Below are 20,119 nucleotides of genomic sequence, written 5' to 3' on the forward strand. Positions count from 1 at the left end.
TTAGGTCAGATGAATTTAAGAACTTAATAAATTTAAATTATTTTGACATCAAAGTGAGTTTCTGTTTCATCTATTGTAAAAGCATTACTCCATTGAATTAGTTTGAAACTGTTATGACCCACTACAATTATTAATCTCTAAATTTAACTTTAACTTGACTTTTGGGATACATAAGTGTAGAACTGACGGGCATTACTTAACCAGCTTAATGTCAGCATGTGAGGGATATTAAATATAAAAAACTCTCTCTGATATCCATGATCTCTATGGGGAATACATCACACAATGCATGAACAGGAGCTAACAAACATGATTGCAAACTAAGGGCTTGTTGACCAAAATCTAGTCCCAAATTATAGCTATTGCCTTTGCTGAGTAATAGCTTAGTTTAGGTTATATTTTCAACCCTGTTACACATGCCACCATTTTTAATGGTGTATTTGATTTTGATATTCGTTCATAATGTCCCAAATTATGGTAACAGGATTGCAAAAAATGCAAACCACTAACAACTTAGAGCAAGTCATGTAATATTGACATTGATCAGAATCTCAAATGATCTCAAATGATCAACATTTTATGAAGGTTCAGAACCAATTTTCAGGCCCTGTTTGGCACCCTATAAGCATGCCTTTTACTCTTTCTTATGGAAATATAAAAGCATTTATGAATACCTGGAAATAGAACACTCAGTTTTCCTTTTCCATGTCGGACCTCTAGAAATAATGGCAAATGCTGACTGACATCCAAGAGAGCTGAATCATAGATGCTCACCGACCTTGAAACTCACAGCAAAGGAAAGACCAGCCAGGCCGTTTCTCCATGTGATCACTCCAGGCTCATAAAGAGAAATTACAGAGTCATCCAGCCAACAGAATATCATTTTTGAGCATATTGGGCCAAAAATGCTTTTTGCGGTGCTACCAGAGAATAGGGCATCTAACTGGACATGACAAATTCTGTCTAAATTGAGCTGTGATTAAGTTATGTCCACTCTCAGGCAATGGCTATTTAAAGTACACTTTGGCTTCAATAATTGATGTTGCTCAAAGAAAACACTATGAGCCAAAAGTGAACTACTGAACAGAATGCTAATGACTTAGCACAGTGCTAATTTAGCATCACATTTTAACAAACTGGGTACACCTTTACCTCCATTTTACAATGTGCTGTGTACTTCTTTACTTTTAATTGAGAGACCTTTGGCATCAATACACAGACATGAAGGGCATGGGAAATGTATTGTCAAGAAATATGGGTTATAACTGTGTATACCGGGGGGCTCAACTCTGGACCTCGAGATCCACTCTCCTGCAGAGATTAGCTCTAACCTGGATTAAACACACCTACCTGCAACTTTGTAGCAATCCTGAAGATGATGAGCTTGTTCAGGTGCGTTTGATTAGGGTTGGAGCTAAACTCTGAAGGAAAGTGTATCTCAGGGTCCAGAGTTGTGTATATTGTCATTATGACAGACAGCCACATCAATTTTAGTATATCCTTAGCCCTAAACCTAACCATTTGCCATTGTAAATGGCTCACCATAGTGAACTATAGTCACATTCCAAGTCTTCAAGCCCAAGCAACTGATTAGTGTGAGGAACAGACCCAATCTCCAGCTGTACCATTTAAATTACAAACACATTGCCAGCTGAAAAGTATTACAAAAGGTTTGATTTGTGAAATAGCATTGGCTGTTAATGGAGCGGGGAACATTTTGAACAATCGAAACCTTAAGTTATATTCTGTTTCTCACAGATATCATATGCTTTCAGAAGACAAGTAATACAACATGAGTGGTTTGCAATACTTTTATACTGTTTTCTGGTCAGTTTTTGCTATAACTCTGACTGTACTTTTATTTGCCTGTTACATGTTTTATATTGTTGAGTTTCGGGGTAGGGTTAAATGCTATATATATATATATATATATATATATATACAGGTGCATCTCAATAAATTAGAATATCTGTGGAAAAGTTAATTTATTTCAGTAATTCAACTCAAATTGTGAAACTTGTGTATTAAATAAATCCAGTGCACACAGACTGAAGTAGTTTAAGTCTTTGGTTCTTTTAATTGTGATGATTTTGGCTCACATTTAACAAAACCCCACCAATTCACTATCTCAACAAATTAGAATTTGGTGACATGCCAATCAGCTAATCAACTCAAAACACCTGCAAAGGTTTCCTGAGCCTTCAAAATGGTCTCTCAGTTTGGTTCACTAGGCTACACAATCATGGGGAAGACTGCTGATCTGACAGTTGTCCAGAAGACAATCATTGACACCCTTCACAAGGAGGGTAAGCCACAAACATTCATTGCAAAAGAAGCTGGCTGTTCACAGAGTGCTGTATCCAAGCATGTTAACAGAAAGTTGAGTGGAAGGAAAAAGTGTGGAAGAAAAAGATGCACAACCAACCGAGAGAACCGCAGCCTTATGAGGATTGTCAAGCAAAATCGATTCAAGAATTTGGGTGAACTTCACAAGGAATGGACTGAGGCTGGGGTCAAGGCATCAAGAGCCACCACACACAGATGTGTCAAGGAATTTGGCTACAGTTGTCCTCTCGTGAACCACAGACAATGTCAGAGGCGTCTTACCTGGGCTAAGGAGGAGAAGAACTGGACTGTTGCCCAGTGGTCCAAACTCCTCTTTTCAGATGAGAGCAAGTTTTGTATTTAATTTGGAAACCAAGGTCCTAGAGTCTGGAAGAAGGGTGGAGAAGCTCATAGCCCAATTTGCTTGAAGTCCAGTGTTAAGTTTCTACAGTCTGTGATGATTTTGGGTGCAATGTCATCTGCTGGTGTTGGTCCATTGTTTTTTTGAAAACCAAAGTCACTGCACCCGTTTACCAAGAAATTTTGGAGCACTTCATGCTTCCTTCTGCTGACCAGCTTTTTAAAGATGCTGATTTCATTTTCCAGCAGGATTTGGCACCTACCCACACTGCCAAAAGCACCAAAAGTTGGTTAAATGACCTATATATATATATATATATATATATACATACACACACACACATACAAATATAATTTCTGATTTTATAAATGCATGCAAAGAATTAAATACATCTGGACCAAGTGTCTGTATGTCACAAGTTGGGAGTGAGAACATATCTGTGCAGGGCAGCACTCCTTGCTGAACACTGCCACCTACCAGTTCTGCCATACTATTTAATATAACTGAATTTAATAATTTAAACCTTATGTAATGATTAGAAGTCATGACATATGAAGTGGACTGTTTGATGTTCAACAGACAGTGCCCTCTGGTGTCTGGGAACAAGTTCAGACAGGTGACAAGTTGTTAAAGCTGCAGTCCGTAACTTTTTTTTTTGGTTAGAAATTATCCGAAATCAATATTTGAGCGAGTACTTAACCAGCCAGTGTTCAAAACTATCGCCTTACTTTAGCCCGATTCACAACGGTTAGCTTATAATAATGTTTCCTAATTTGAGTGGTACAGGTAGGTGTAAGGTCCACGAATTTGGTCCAAGGACGGTATCCAATCGTGGGTGAAGGTTTCCTGCGTGTTCGATCTTTTCAGCGCGCAAAGTTATTAAATTCAGGTTAAATTCAAATCTGACTGGTTGAAAGGCAAATTGGTCGTTTGTCTGTCCCTAATTATTCATATTATTCTTCTCACATTTGATTATTATAGTTAATTCTTTACTTTATATTTACTCGTTCATTAGGAATCTATGTCGCTCAGGGTGTATCACGCCGGCCGATGTACATGTACCCCACTATCACAAACTCTCCAGTCCGATCATTAGTCAGAGGTTATGACTAACTATTTAATAAGTCGCCTATGCTTACCATTATTTAAATAGTGGATCTGTTTAGCCCCTACAGTCACCCATGTAACAACTTAGTTAAAGCTCAAACAATAATCAGAGGTTATGCTAGTACTATTTATCTAGCCCCGATAGTTACATAACTACGTACAATTTAATTAAAGCTGAGACAATAACCAGAGGTTATGGTGCAAAATATCTCTAAACTCTTAGGATCTGTATTACCTTTTAGTTTACTTCTTATAAGAATGAGACCATTGTACCAGTCGCCCTGAGACAATTCAAATGATACCAAACATGACTGTAAATATCACTTGCATTAATGTAGAACATTACAATCTACTATTGACCATTTTGTGCAGACTGAGCAGAAGGAAGGATGGGTGAAGGGATTTAAGAAGAAACAAATGGAAGTTTCCTGCACCTCTGTGGGGTGTCTCGAAGATGCCCGTGCATGTTTGTACTGTCTGATTCTCAGGAGATCAAAGTATCTGAGGTATTTCATCCTTACAACAGCATTAGTCCAGCATACGCGGTGTTTCGTTACCAAATGAGTCAGTGTATCGAACGAATCAATAATTCAATAACCCATTCATAAAGACAGTCACTTGGTTCATGAATCGTTGAATGAATGACTCAGTGACTCACTCAATAAGACAGTCACTTGCTGCCACCTGCTGGCGGTTTATTTTCATGTTTAAAAGCATTTTATAATTATAATTTATAATGTACACAATTCAAATTTGTAATTTAAAACATAACATTACTTATGCAGTTGTAATTGTGCAGCGTACATGCATTCATCATGAATGATTCATAGCATTCGTGGCGAGCCCGGTCTCATGAAAATGCGTTTAAATGGCACGCCAAATAAAAACAAAAACTCGTGGTATTGACGCAAAAATGGACTTTGGCATATACAGTGGGTACGGAAAGTATTCTTAAATTTTTCACTCTTTGTTATATTGCAGCCATTTGCTAAAATCATTTAAGTTTTTGATCCTCATTAATGTACACACAGCACCCCATATTGACAGAAAAACACAGAATTGTTGACATTTTTGCAGATTTATTAAAAAAGAAAAACTGAAATATCACATGGTCCTAAGTATTCAGACCCTTTGCTCAGTATTTAGTAGAAGCACCCTTTTGATCTAATACAGCCATGAGTCTTTTTGGGAAAGATGCAACAAGTTTTTCACACCTGGATTTGGGGATCCTCTGCCATTCCTCCTTGCAGATCCTCTCCAGTTCTGTCAGGTTGGATGGTAAACGTTGGTGGACAGCCATTTTTAGGTCTCTCCAGAGATGCTCAATTGGGTTTAAGTCAGGGCTCTGGCTGGGCCATTCAAGAACAGTCACGGAGTTGTTGTGAAGCCACTCCTTCATTATTTTAGCTGTGTGCTTAGGGTCATTGTCTTGTTGGAAGGTAAGCCTTCGGTCCAGTCTGAGGTCCTGAGCACTCTGGAGAAGGTTTTTGTCCAGGATATCCCTGTACTTGATTCATCTTTCCCTCGACTGCAAACAGTCGTCCTGTCCCTGCAGCTGAAAAACACCCCCACAGCATGATGCTGCCACCACCATGCTTCACTGTTGGGACTGTATTGGACAGGTGATGAGCAGTGCCTGGTTTTCTCCACACATACTGCTTAGAATTAAGGCCAAAAAGTTCTATCTTGGTCTCATCAGACCAGAGAATCTTATTTCTCACCATCTTGGAGTCCTTCAGGTGTTTTTTAGCAAACTCCATGCGGGCTTTCATGTGTCTTGCACTGAAGAGAGGCTTCCGTCGGGCCACTCTGCCATAAAGCCCCGACTGGTGGAGGGCTGCAGTGATGGTTGACTTTCTACAACTTTCTCCCATCTCCCGACTGCATCTCTGGAGCTCAGCCACTGTGATCTTTGGGTTCTTCTTTACCTCTCTCACCAAGGCTCTTCTCCCCCGATAGCTCAGTTTGGCGGGACAGCCAGCTCTAGGAAGGGTTCTGGTCGTCCCAAACGTCTTCCATTTAAGGATTATGGAGGCCACTGTGCTCTTAGGAACCTTAAGTGCAGCAGAATTTTTTTTGTAACCTTGGCCAGATCTGTACCTTGCCACAATTCTGTCTCTGAGGTCTTCAGGCAGTTCCTTTGACCTCATGATTCTCATTTGCTCTAACATGCACTGTGAGCTGTAAGGTCTTATATAGACAGGTGTGTGGGTTTCCTAATCAAGTCCAGTCAGTATAATCAAACACAGCTGGACTCAAATGAAGGAGTAGAACCATCTCAAGGATGATCAGAAGAAATGCACAGCACCTGAGTTAAATATATAAGTGTCACAGCAAAGGGTCTGAATACTTAGGTGATATTTCAGTTCTTCTTTTTTAATAAATCTGCAAAAATGTCAACAATTCTGTGTTTTTCTGTCAATATGGGGTGATGTGTGTACATTAATGAGGAAAAAAATGAACTTAAATGATTTTAGCAAATGGCTACAATATAACAAAGAGTGAAAAATTTAAGGGGGTCTGAATACTTTCCGTATCCACTGTATATGATACGAATGTGTTTGGCGTACAACCTACAACCCTAATCCTACCCATCGCGTAGCATATACACGCCAAAGTGCACTTTTGCGTATCAATACCACGAGGTTTCATTTTTATTTGGCGTACTATTTATATGCACTTTCATGAGATCGGGTTATCATGGCATGCTACAATTGAGCTTCATTACATTCGTCTGTGTAAAAATGCATCTAAATGCCACTTCAGCTGCTTCATTTTATTCTGCAGTGGAAAGATCTGTTTTGTTGATTCTGATTTCATTTGATTGATAAGAGTCCTATAAGTATGTGATTATATTAACTGTAATTATTAGTAAACATTTAATTATCTGATATGAAAAAATATGCATACATTTAATAAGGTTAATAAAAAGACTGCCTTTTATAGATAAAACAATGACATGGAAATCAATTTAAGTAAATTTTAGTACGCAATCATGAACTTTAATCATTTAAAATGTAATTTCCCAGCAACAAAAGTATGGCTAATTTTTGAAAACCACTAGCCACAGTGACTGGTCAGCAAAATAATTTATATCAAGCCCTGCGTATAATATATAGCATAGCATGTAAATACATCCACATATTTTGTTTTCATAGCCTTCAGCGTGCATATTGTCTGGAGGACAGCATAACTTTAAAAAAGAAAGAAAATAAATTTTGACTTGTTTAAACAAAACATTATTTGATATCAGAGTTTGTTAGTTTTCAATGTTAGTTGTAGCCCTAAATCTATTAAATGAATACATGCAGAAACTTTCTAAAAAAAAAAAAAAAAAGTGTTATGTTCTACATCGATACTAATCAGTTACTGTTCTATTACAGCTCCCTGCAACCTTGTTATGGTTGATTTGTAAACTAAGTTTTAATTTCACATTTCCATCACCTACATTTACCAGAGCAGTCATTTAATTTGGTTTTGAACAGATATGTTTGGTCAGTATAACCATCAAGGCCACCATAAAAACAACACATTTTCTTGATTAAATTATTTATTAAAATAATGGGATAATTGTTCTTTATTTAACTATGAACACACACACACACACACACAAATATCATCAACAACTGATTGCCCAGCATTTTAAAACTAAATAAATATATCAATAAAATATAATAAAGTGAAAAAGCATAGACTAGGGCTAGGTTTACTAAATAGAATATTAGCATGAGACCACAACTCCATAAAAGTGCCGATGGGAGTGAAAAATTCTGCATGTAGATCTACTGAAAATACCCAAATTCACACACATTCCAGGTTGCATAAACACCCTTAACATATGAAATCACAATTATTGTGACGGAGACAACTCATACTTTAGAAAATATTGATTTAACACATTTAAAACACATTTTATAGATGAAAAACATCGGAAACCTATTACAGTACATCCTGGCATCATTTCAGATTTGAAGCACTGAAGACTGGTGTTTTCAACGCAATTAATCCATAATCCATTAATAGATAATCAAATTCATTGTCAATTATTTTCATTATTGGTTTTTAATGATTACTTGTTGAAGCCCTAAATAAATAAAGTATTTGGTTAAATGGACACAAACACGGGTAAATGGGTGATGTATTGCAGAAAGTGTATCAACTTTCTGGTGTTCGTTCATCACTTGGAAGAAGTTACACTGAAACTAAACTATGAAATAAAATCTTTAAATGTATCTCTCAACAAAATGTTGAAAGTGAAAACTAAAAAAACTAAACCTTTCTCCTTCTCAAGATGGCTACCAACAGAGCTTCCAGAATCATTTAATATCATCATTTAAAAATAACCCAGAGATTTAAAATGGTTACATTTAAATGGGTGACACTTAAAATGAGGTCACTGGTGCTGACAGGTGCTGCCACAGAAATGATAATATATTCTTCCAAGCGTCCTCTTGTGCATATGCGTGCGGTTTGGTTTTTCCACCCCACAGCATGACAACTGCAGCAACAATAACAACTCACATGTAAAACACAATCACAAATGAATTCTAAACATAAAATAAGAATTGCCACCGTGGGCTTATAAACAACAAGATGAAATGAGACAGTAGATCATGCATTCATACTTCTCTCCTTTGTCCATAGTAGGTTAGAGTTAGTTGCATGGAAGTGAGGTGAGTACGGAGGTTCAATCAGATGATCTGCATCAGGATACGTCAGGATTTCCAACAAGTGCCGATTTCCTGCTTTCTCCATCATCATCTCGATCTGGATTTAAAGGGTTAATAGTCAATATCCAAATCATGTCTGATCACTTAAATCATTGCTCTTTTGAAAAATCTGCATATGCTGGTTAGGTATGTTTTGAAGCATGGTAGCTGGTTTGAGCTGGTTTAAGATGGTCCTTAGTTGGTCCTGAGCAGGAGCACTTCAGCCTGTAAGCGTGTCTTGTAGACTGGGCTCTAGCTAAGTGATGGTGTTTACTACCGCTGGAGGTAGCCCACATAGAACCTCCGTGTCCCGTCCAGGGACCACACGTGGAGATTCCAGAAGTCTGGACGCGGGTGCCAGAGGGTGCCCCCTCTCTGAGGAATCCTTTCCAAGAATTTGCCAAGGAGGGGCTGTCGCGAGGAGCATCAGTTCGGGGAACCAAGTCCGATTGGGCCAGTAAGGCGCCACCAAGAGGACCTGCTCCTCGTCCTCCCTGACCTTGCACAATGTCTGTGCGAGAAGGCTCACTGGGGGAAAAGCATATTTGCGTAGGCCCAGAGGCCAGCTGTATGCCAGCGTCCAATGGGACGTGTCTGGGGAGGCAAACAGGTCTACCTGAGCGTCCCCAAAGCGTCTCCAAATGAGCTGGACTATCTCGGGGTGGAGTCGCCATTCTCCCGGAAGGGTGGGCTGATGTGCGAGCTTGGCGGCTGCAAGATTGAGCTTGCCTGGGACATGAACGGCGCGAAGCGACCTCAGATGCTTCTGACTCCAAAGGAGGAGATGGCGGGCGAGTTGCGACATGCGACGGGAGCGTAGACCGCCTTGGTGGTTGATGTACGCAACGGTTGCAGTGTTGTCCGTACGGACCAGTACATGCTTGTCGTGTAGCAGCGATTTGAAGCGGCGCAGAGCAAGCCATACTGCTAGCAACTCAAGGCAGTAGATATGCCACTGCAGTCGGGGCCCTGTCCAGAGCCCCGCAGCTGCGTGCCTGTTGCACATGGCACCCTAGCCCATGGCAGAGGCATCTATTGATACAACAACATGCCTGGACACTTGCACCAGGGGCACTCCTGCCCGAAGAAAGGCAAGGTCCGACCACGGGCTTAAGGTCTGATGGCAGGACGGGGTGACAGAGACCCGGTACATGCCGCATCGCCATGCCCATCTCGGGACCCGGTCATGAAGCCAATGCTGAAGCAGTCTCATATGCAGCAACCCGAGCGGCGTGATAGCAGCTGTGGATTCCATATGCCCCAGGAGCCTCTGAAATGTTTCAGTGGAACCGCCCTCTTGCGCTGGAAAGACTCCAGGCAATTCAGCATCGACTGAGCACGCTCTACTGAGAGACGTGCTGTGAGGTTGACCGAGTCCAACTCCATGCTGAGAAAAGAGATCCTCTGCATAGGGGAGAGTTTGTTCTTTTCCAAGCTGACCCGAAGCCCCAACAGGCTGAGGTGACTGAGCACCTTGTTCCTGTGTTCACACAGCAGCGCTCGAGACTGGGCCAGTATGAGCCAGTTGTCAAGGTAGTTGAGAACGCGAATGCCTGCTTCCCTTAATGGAACAAGGGCTGCCTCCACGACCTTGGTAAAGACATGAGGCGACAGGGATAGTTTGAAGGGGAGGACCTTGTACTGATATGCTCGCCCTTCGAACGCAAAGCGGAGAAACGGTCTGTGTCGAGGGAGGATCGAGACATCAAAGTACGCGTCCTTTAGGTCGATCGCTGCAAACCAATCGAATGGACGGATGCATTGAAAGATGCGTTTCTGCATCAACATCCTGAACGGGAGCTTGTGAAAGGCCGGTTCAGAACGCGCAGGTCCAAGATTGGTCATAACCCACCGCCTTTCTTGGGTACGATGAAGTAGGGGCTGTAGAACCCTGACTTCATCTCGGCTGGAGGGACCGGCTCTATCGCGTCCTTCGCCAGCAGGACCCTGACTTCTGCACGCAAGACAGGAGCATCTTTGTTCAACACAGAGGTGAACCGAACGCCCCTGAACTTGGGAGGACGCTGGGCGAACTGAATCGCGTAGCCGAGTCTGATGGTTCTGAGGAGCCAGCGAGATGGCCTGGGGAGCGCTAGCCAGGCCCCCAGAGACCGTACAAGCGGGACCAGGGGAACCACCGACGTACCCGCGGTGGGGCAGTGAGGTGGAGCACAGGGACCCGACTCGGAAGGCAGAGCGTCCCAGAGTGGGGTCTGAGTGCGTGGTGCGACACTTACCTGGCTCCACAGTTGGGCAGGGGGCGCGGAAGAAGGCATCGCGTCCTCGGAATGGACCCTGCTGCCCGCTGGCGAAAGGAGAGGGGGACGGGGGTGTAGAGACTGTGTCTCGTGCACCGCCATCCTGGCCCTCTTGGGACCCAGAGAAAAAGGAAACTGTTCTTCTTTTGAGGTTTTGGGTATCACTGGCTGGGGAGCCAGAGGCGGAACAAAACAAAAAGGGAACAAAAGATTCTCCACCTGGCCCTCCTCTCGGGGAAGAAGTGGTGCAGACACCATCTCACGGGCTTGGGGAGGAGACGGGCTGCGCCACTTTCCTGCGGCCAGCTCCACGCTGCGGCCGTTGTGAAGGCTGCTGCTGGGGCCGAGCTGGAGCGGAGGTGGAGGCCGCCCTCGGCGACGAGCAGTTGGAGGAGCTGCAGCCAGCAGCTGGGTGGAGACAGGAGCAGACCTGGGAGATTGGGGAGTCCAAGAAGCAATGCTTGTCAGTCTCCCTCATATCCGCCAAGGTCAGCCATAGGTGGCGCTCCTGGACCATCAATGTGGACATCGTCTGACCCAGGGCCTGCGCCGTGACTTTCTTCGCCCTTAGGGCGAGGTCCGTCGCTGTGCGCAGTTCCTGCAGCACACCTGAGTCAGCACCACCCTTGTGCAACTGCTTCAACACCTTGGCCTGGTGAACTTGCAGGAGGGCCATGGCATGCAGGGTGGAAGCGGCCTGTCCAGCAGCACTGTAAGCCTTGGCCGTTAGAGCAGACGAGAACTTACAGGCCCTGGACGGAAGGCGTGGATTACCCCTCCAGGCGGCGAACGCTTTGCGGGCAGAGCTGCATGGCACTAGCGCACTCGACTGGGAGGATCTCCACATACCCTTGGGCCGCCCCACCGTCGAGGGTGGTGAGGATGGAGGAGGAGCCAGGCCTGTTTCGGGCAGAAAAAGGTGCCCTCCAAGACCTAGTCACCTCCTGATGCACCTCCGGGAAGAATGGAACTGGAGGTGGCTGCCGGCGATCGGCCTGCGCCCCCAGGAACCAATTGTCCAGCCTCAAGTGTTCGGGAGAAGGAGGCGGCCTCCAGTGCAGCCCGATGCTCTTGGCGGCCCAGGAAAGCATAGCAGTCAGCTCTGGATCTGACTCGGACAACGCCACTTTTCCTGACGCAGATGCAGCAGGCCTGTAGCTCAAATAGTAGAGCATGGGGCTAGCAACACCAAGATCATGGGTTCGATTCCCAGGGAAAGCAAGAGCTGATCAAATGTAAAAACTGTAACTTGAATGCAATGTAAGTCGCTTTGGATAAAAGCGTCTGCTAAATGCATAAATGTAAATGTAAATGTAAATGCAGCAATCGACATCCAGAACACCAGATGGTGCGATGCGCTGGAGGAGTGAGAGGCCCGCGGAGACGCACTCGACGGGGAAGCTCTCACTGTGATCCTCATGTCACCCTGACCATGAGCCGAAGTAGCCCTCCGAGAACCAGAGAACCTAGAACGGGGCAAGGGGGATACCTCCCCATTTGACGAGGAGGTATCTGGAGTGCAGCATCGCGATGGTCATGTTCCCACAGTGAGAACATGACTCATCCATGAGCGCTACTTCAGCGTGCTGAAAGCCCAAGCACGACACAGCGATCGTGACTGTCAGATGAAGCCAGGAAATCCACATCCTTTAAAAAGACGCCCGTCGCTTGTGGAGCTCTTTTAGATTTGCTCTTTTAGTTTTTTAGGAAAAACACTCTTTTAGATAAGTGCTGAAGCGCCGTCAGAGAAGCAGCAGCACTGGACAGCAACCCCCGCTGACGCGCCGTCACACCAACACTCAAAGCTGTCTCGTAGACACTCACAGAGATTCAGTCTTCCTAGAAGGCTCAGCTCCGAAGTGAAAAGCTGATGTGCGTTTGTATGCGCTCTCCTTTTATACCCACACTGCGGGGCGGGGTGCACGTGGCGAAACACGCACGCCAACTGTCATTGGCTTGTTTTGTTAACACTCGAAGGTGATTGGGCTCTCGGGCGAGATCATTAGTCAGTCACACTGACATTTCGTCGAACGTGACTGACTGATAGGGAACCTTGAACATGCAAATGTGATATTTAATTATTAAAATATTTATTTTAAAATCTCAGGGCTACTTAAAATCCATTGGTCAAATGCTGACTAATGACTAGTCTATGTGTGAATGCCCACAAAACTGGACTTTCTGAGTGTATAAGCGGTGGACTATTTTAGAAAGGAAAATTTAAAAGATAAAAAAGAGGAATTAGAGAGAATCAATAAATGATGAATAATTTAATGCTATTGTGTGAATAATATGTAATCAATAAAAAAGTAACTGTAGTCTGATTACGAGTATGTAAAATGTAACATACTCTAATTACAAGTACTTAATTTTTGGAATCTGATTACGTAATCCAGTTTAAATAAATTTATAAAACAAATAGTTCCTGTCCTTGATTATGATTGGTTGAGCCACGTCCAAAGCTGATGTAACTTACTCTATAAACACACCCGTGACCCCATTGTCAGTATAAGCCTACTGTGACACTGTGCCTACAGTATGTATTGCTTAGCAGCCATTCTGCTATCACAACTACAATCATTTTTTAGGGTTGCAAAGGTATTAAATCTGTAAGGTTTTGTTCAATTTAAAACAGTTTGGTTTGTGGCAAGCCTAATTACTATTTGATGATGTGTATGAGTGCCATGGTAAAATGGTAAAATGGTGGACTTCTAATTTGCACTAACAAATTAAATAGGGTAAAGCTTGATTTCATGCAGACTTTGGGTATACAGTACAAAATAAAAATAAATAAATAAATGACTATAAATGACACGAAAATGACTAAAAACACTGTATCATGTCAGGCCACTAGTTAGTAGTTAGTTAGTCAGGCCACAAACAATGGCTCCGCTGCACACCCCTAATATAAACATAACATAGTTTTCTTAAATATATACATACATGTGTGTGTATTTATATATACATAATAAATATACACAGTACGCACACGTATATTATGTACACAAACACTTTTATTTTGGATGCGATTAATCACGATTAATCGTTTCACAGCAATTATATATGTATATATATATACTAAAAACTGAAATAAGTACATTGCTCAGTACTTAGCTGAAGCACCTTTACAGCCTCAAGTATTTTTGGGTATGATGCGACAAGCTTCACACATCAGCATTTGGCAATTATCTGCCATTCTTCACCTCACCTCTTCACCTCTCCAGCACTGTCAGGTTGGGGGAAAACCCACATTTTCAGATTTCTCCAGAAATATTTGATTGGGTTCAAGCCCAGGCTCTGGATGGGCCACTCAAGGACATTCACAGAGTTGTCTATAAGCCACTCTTGCTGTGTGTTTTGGGTCATTGTCCTGTTGGAAGGTGAACCGTAGTCTGAGGTTCTGAATGCTCTGGACTGGGTTTTTAACGCAGCCCCACAGCATGAGACTGCTACCAGCATACTTTACTTTTTGGATGGTACTGTTTGGATGTAGTTGATGAGCAGAGCTAGTTTCCTTCAAACATGATGTTTGGAAGTGAGGTTCATCAGAGCAGAGAAAATTGTTTCTCACAGTCTGAGGGTCCATTAGATGCTTTTTTGCAAATTCCAAGTGTGTTTTCATGTGTCTTCACTGAGGAGAGGATTGAGTTTGGCCACACCGCCATAAAGCACAGATTAGTGGAGTGTTGCGGTGATGTTTGTCCTTCTGTAGGCTTCTCCTATCTCCACATATGATCATGGAGCTCAGCTAGAGTGACCATCAGCTTCTTGGTCAACACTCAAACCAAAGCCCTTCTCCATCAATTGCTCAGTTTGGCCAGGATGCCAGCTCTAGGAAGAGTCCTGGTCTTCTATTATGGATAATGGAGGCTACATGCTTCTGTGAACCTTCAATGCAGCAGAATGTTTTTCTGAAGACTTCCTCAGATGTGTGGTTTGATGCAATCCTGTCTCTGAGCTCTAAAGGCAGGTGTTTTGTTTTTTTTACCTCAGGGCTTGGTCTTTGCTCTAATATGCATTTTCAGCAGTGAGACCTTTTATTAAGATGTGTGCCTTTCCAAATCATACCCATTCAATTGAATTTGCCACGGGTTAACTTCACTCATATTGTGGTAACATTTACAAGAAAAATGAATACTCCTGTGCTAAATTTCAACTGTCCCAGATAAGGGTATGAATACCTATGCAATGGAATCATTTAAGTTTTTTATCTTTAATAAATTTGCAAAGATGCTAAAATCCTGTTATTTGCTTTGCCATTATGGTGTATGTTTTCTTTGCATGATATAGGTGTGTGTTCTGTGTATATTTATAATGTATATATAAATACACACACAGACCGTATATATTTTGAAAATATTTATATGTATTTACGTCTATATTTATATTCACATAATTTATATTATAAATAAATATTTTTAATATATAAACATAACATATTTTTCTGAAATATATACATACATGTGTGTGTATTTATATATACATAATAAATATACACAGCACACATACATATATTATGTAAACAAAAACTTTTATTTTGGATGTGATTAATCAAGATTAATCGTTTGACAGCACTAATATATATATATATAACTTGGTTTTGTAAGCTCACTATACAATACTCATACACAAATACACATACCCCATGACTATGCAGCCTGGGGGTTATTCCAGAAAGCAGGTTATTGTCCTGTCTGCGTGAACCGGGTGCACAGAGGTATGCAAATACACATGTTGACTGGCAGGTAGGAAAGCCAATCAAAACGCCCGGAAAAAGTGTTTTGAACATTTCTTGGGCCTACGCCTTCCACAGAATATATAAATACATTTAGACCGCTTAACTTAATGATTGCTAGAGACTGTGCAGAGACTTTCAACCAGCATAACAAAAAATGTTTCTGAAGACAATAACCTATTGCACCTTTAACCTACCCATTTTATAGCTAATATAAAAAGATACAAAACGTAATTGACCGAAATATGCAGGGAAATGACCATTTTAGTAACAATAACAATTAGCATTAAAAATATATTTTTATAGTCGCCAATCCCACTCCTGCCTCTAAACCTAACCATAACTATTTTTTGTACAGTATAAGGAAATCATGACAGACAGATAAGTGCAATCACAATCATGTATTTCTTGCAAAAGTGTCAAAAGCAGTACCAAAAGCAGTCCAAATGATCATGCATTGCAGCCGCAGTCCTCTCTGGCAGAATACAGTAGGTTTGTGTGAGGTGCAGAGCAGAATTTAAGATGTTAATCGCTGAAAATATTATCCAGATTACTATCCTGATCCAAGGCGCGCATTTCTCATGCAAACACACTCACCAGAAACGTGGCCTGTCGCAATCTGTGATGAAGCAGGCAAGAGCCAATGAGCGATTGATTTTCCTGCCGTAAAAACTGTTGTTTCTTGAGGCGGCAACATTTTAATTTAACAAGGTTCACAGGTTAAAGGCTTGAGTTTTGGTGTGTTCCTCACAATCGTATGGATTCTAAACATTTGGATTACAGCGCACAAATAAAATTCATTATTTTTGTAATTATGTCGTGTTTTTGGTGTATTTTATGGTTATAGTTTCAGTCACAGCATGTCGGAGAAAACATCTTTTGTGTCCCATCGCAAACAAAGTAAATATTACATGATAATTGAGTAATGGTTCAACTATTGCAGAAATGTTATTCATTTTAAGGGTTTAAAGTGTGGTCTTGTTTAACTATTCTTCGAAACGAGCTGGCAACAGAAATCACACAGAAATTAATTAAATGTTATCATTTCATATTAAGTAAATACGTAAACAATTTAATAATGCAATTGAAAACAAGATGCCATTGATATGACAACTGAAAACAATAATAATAAAATTAATGCCACGATTTCAATATTCATAAGGATTCATTTTTAGATGTCATCAATATGTCAGTATTGTACATTAAAATGCTGAAAATACATAAGTATTTGTACATTTAGATGCTGTAAATATGTCATTATGACAATACGTCATAGTTTAAGATCATACAATTAAAATTAACAGATGCAAACATTTTCTGCTATATGATGTGTAACACAAACTTTTGGTAAAATTTCAGAAAAAGTAGTTTTGTGTCCCACAAATGAATGACCTTTTAATGAAGTTTACTCTGTTTTATGTCACAGTAGACAGCCATGTGACAGAACTGAAAAATATGTAACTCACATATTCAGCGGATTCCACTGCAGGAACTGTCTGATCATCATCACCATTCACCAACAGAATTGGACACTTTATTCTCCCAACCTGTGTGCATTTTAAGAGATGACTGGCATTACAGGAAAATAAATTATTAAAAATAGATTAAAAAAACATTAACAAATCTATTATGATATATACTATATACTCACATCAACTTTAACACTTTGACAGTGAAGCGCTGAGATGAGATATTTGTAGATAATCTGGTTGTCCTCATTCACACATAGCTTATCAGCATGTCTGGAATAAATTTTTATATATATATATATATATATATATATATATATATATATATATATATATATATATATACACATACCTACCATTAGTAAAATAAAATATTAATAAATAAATTTTAATATAATAAATTTTTATATTATATATATATATATATATATATATATATATATATATATATACACATACCTACCATTAGTAAAATAAAATATTCACAATGGACAGATTTGCTCAGTATTCAAATTGTTTAATAGTGTGAACAAAAATCTCATTGTTTTATCATGTACCCATAATATATTTAGACACTTGAGTCACAATTTATGAATGTCATTGTACTTGATATCCGAGTGACCATATTAAACATGTTAGAAAAAGTAAGAGCGACACAAGAGCTACAAGGCTCGAAACTTTACTTTTGGTGAGAACATGAATAGCCTATATTATAAATAATAAGTCTGAATTTATACATCAAAAATTTTATGTAAAAAATGCAAATCATGAATATATATAAAAAATAAATCAGAATATATAGCCTAGTTTTAAAGGGTTGCTCCTGTTCATCTTCGGAACACAATTTAAGATATTTTGGATGAAAACCGGGAGGCTTGTGACTGTCCCATTGACTTCCAATGTTATTCTAAATAACACTGTCAAGGTCCAGAAAAGTATGAAAGACATTGACAAAATAGTCCATCTGCCTTCAGTGGTTAAACCGTAATGTTATCAAGCTACGAGAATACTTTTTGTATGCAAACAAAACAAAAATAACGATTTTATTCAACAATTTGTCTCCTCCGTGTCGTTTTGGAGAGTGTCCACTGGACGCAAATTGTGTATGCTGTTCTGTGTCAGCTGCACCACACAGACACGCTGTTTTCGTACAAATCAAAGCGTGTGGTACAACTGAAAGTATTCTCGTAGCTTCGTAACATTACGGTTGAACCATTGATGATGGCAGATGGACTATTCTGACGATGTCTTTCATACTTTTCTGGGCCTTGACAGTGTTATTTACTTGGCAGTCAATGGGACAGTCACAAGCCTCCCGGTTTTCATCCAAAATATCTTAAATTGTGTTCCCGAAGATGAACGAAGCTTTTACGGGTTTGGAACGACATGGGGGTAAGCGATTAATAACAAAATTTTCATTTTGGGGTGGAGTAACCCTTTAATTCCAAATATATAAATGTAAATTGTGAATATGTACTTATAATTATGAATACATGAAAGTTGCAATATAAGTGCGAATATATAGATAAAAAACTGAATGTATAAATGCAGATCATGAATATATGTATTGAAGTTAATCTGAATATATAGTTAAAATAAAGTTGTGTTAAAATATTGTAATCGCATTTTATAATGAGTACATGCACTTTTACAAGTTGTTTGAACTGAAATGTGTGTTGGTAGTGTGTGTACACAACCACCCTATAATGATAAAAATCCACCCAGTTTTTTTTTTTTTTTAAATCTACTAAAATCTTTATCCCTTTCTCAAATCAAGCCGTCTGTCTGTGTGATGTCACACGGACGAAGGCCACTCCCACGATAGTTTGATTGACAGTAGCATTTCAGCACCGACTGTACTGGTGTCTTATATCAGACCCGCCCTGAGTGAGCTGTCATCAGTTGTTTCAGATGTAGACAAGAATGACTCCTAAGTAATTGAGGTGTTTTGTTGTTGGATGTAATAATGAACATAGCAATAGTCATTTACTCCCGTCACCTGAGCTGCTGAAGAGGATTAGGTTTTGTTCTGAAGGGAACGTGCCCTCGATCTACCTAAATGCGTCTATGTTTGCGCAAATCATTCGGGATCCAACTTCACCTCCAGAAGAAGTGAGTACAAGGTTTTTTTAAATGAATCTTTGCAAATCGCCTTTCCTAATAATGTGCTAATTAGCAAGTTTCACAATGAATGTGGCTAAAGTAAACAGTCTCTCAGAGAGCGACTCGGAAGAGAGGGGTGGGGTCAGAAGAGCTCATTAACATTTAAAGGAGAATGACAATATGGCTTGCTCTGACAAGAGCTGTTTTTGACAGGGTAAAAATTTGTTTTTTACACTACCAATGAAAAATTGTAACCAAACTATGTTACAGACTTTTCATTAAGACCCTAAAGGATAATATCAACTTGTGGAAAATGGGTGTTATATGACCCCTTTAAAATTACGCTTTATTGGATTGCTTTAAATGCACGTGCGGGCGTTGCAAGTCCTGCGCGAGAAGTGTCAGCCCGTCAGACAAGAGACAATATGCCAAAAATTCTGAAGCTGCTCACGGCATATTAACGCGGGGCTAAATGAAGATGCCGATGCAGATCATGGCAGGTAGGTCATATGCTATCAGTATTCAGTAGTTAGATACAGTAGGCTATAATTAGTCAAATACTTTTCCATCATAACATAGTTGAGCTCGCAGTTGTTAGTTTGCCACTAGTTGTGGAATATAATCATTTTTAAGACGCATCGCAATGCTGATGTTGACGATTCTACATAAATGTAATTAAGTAGTCGTATCATATAATGTACTGTTTTATTATAAGAAAATATAGGCTATATTAACAAAGAAAAGTTGTGTATGCCTTTGGAAGCAAAGCATAAACTTCTCATAAAGCAATATATTTGGGCACATTTCGTTTTTTACAAAAATAATATGTATGAATGAGAAAATAATGCGGGAAGTGCTTGATGTTAAAACGAGATTTTAAGCGCAATAGGTTAAGCCACAAAAAAAAAAAAAAAAAAATCTCAATGCGTTACTTGCACTGACTGACACACCCGACATGAGCGGAAGGAAAGTTTATTCATTTTCCCTCTTCCTATACACTGTAAAAAATGATATGATGAAAAAGTCATGACAACTTATGTTTTAAAGTTACT

The sequence above is a fragment of the Onychostoma macrolepis genome, chromosome 04, assembly GCF_012432095.1.
Source record: "Onychostoma macrolepis isolate SWU-2019 chromosome 04, ASM1243209v1, whole genome shotgun sequence".
In the NCBI taxonomy this organism is placed as follows: Eukaryota; Metazoa; Chordata; class Actinopteri; order Cypriniformes; family Cyprinidae; genus Onychostoma; species Onychostoma macrolepis.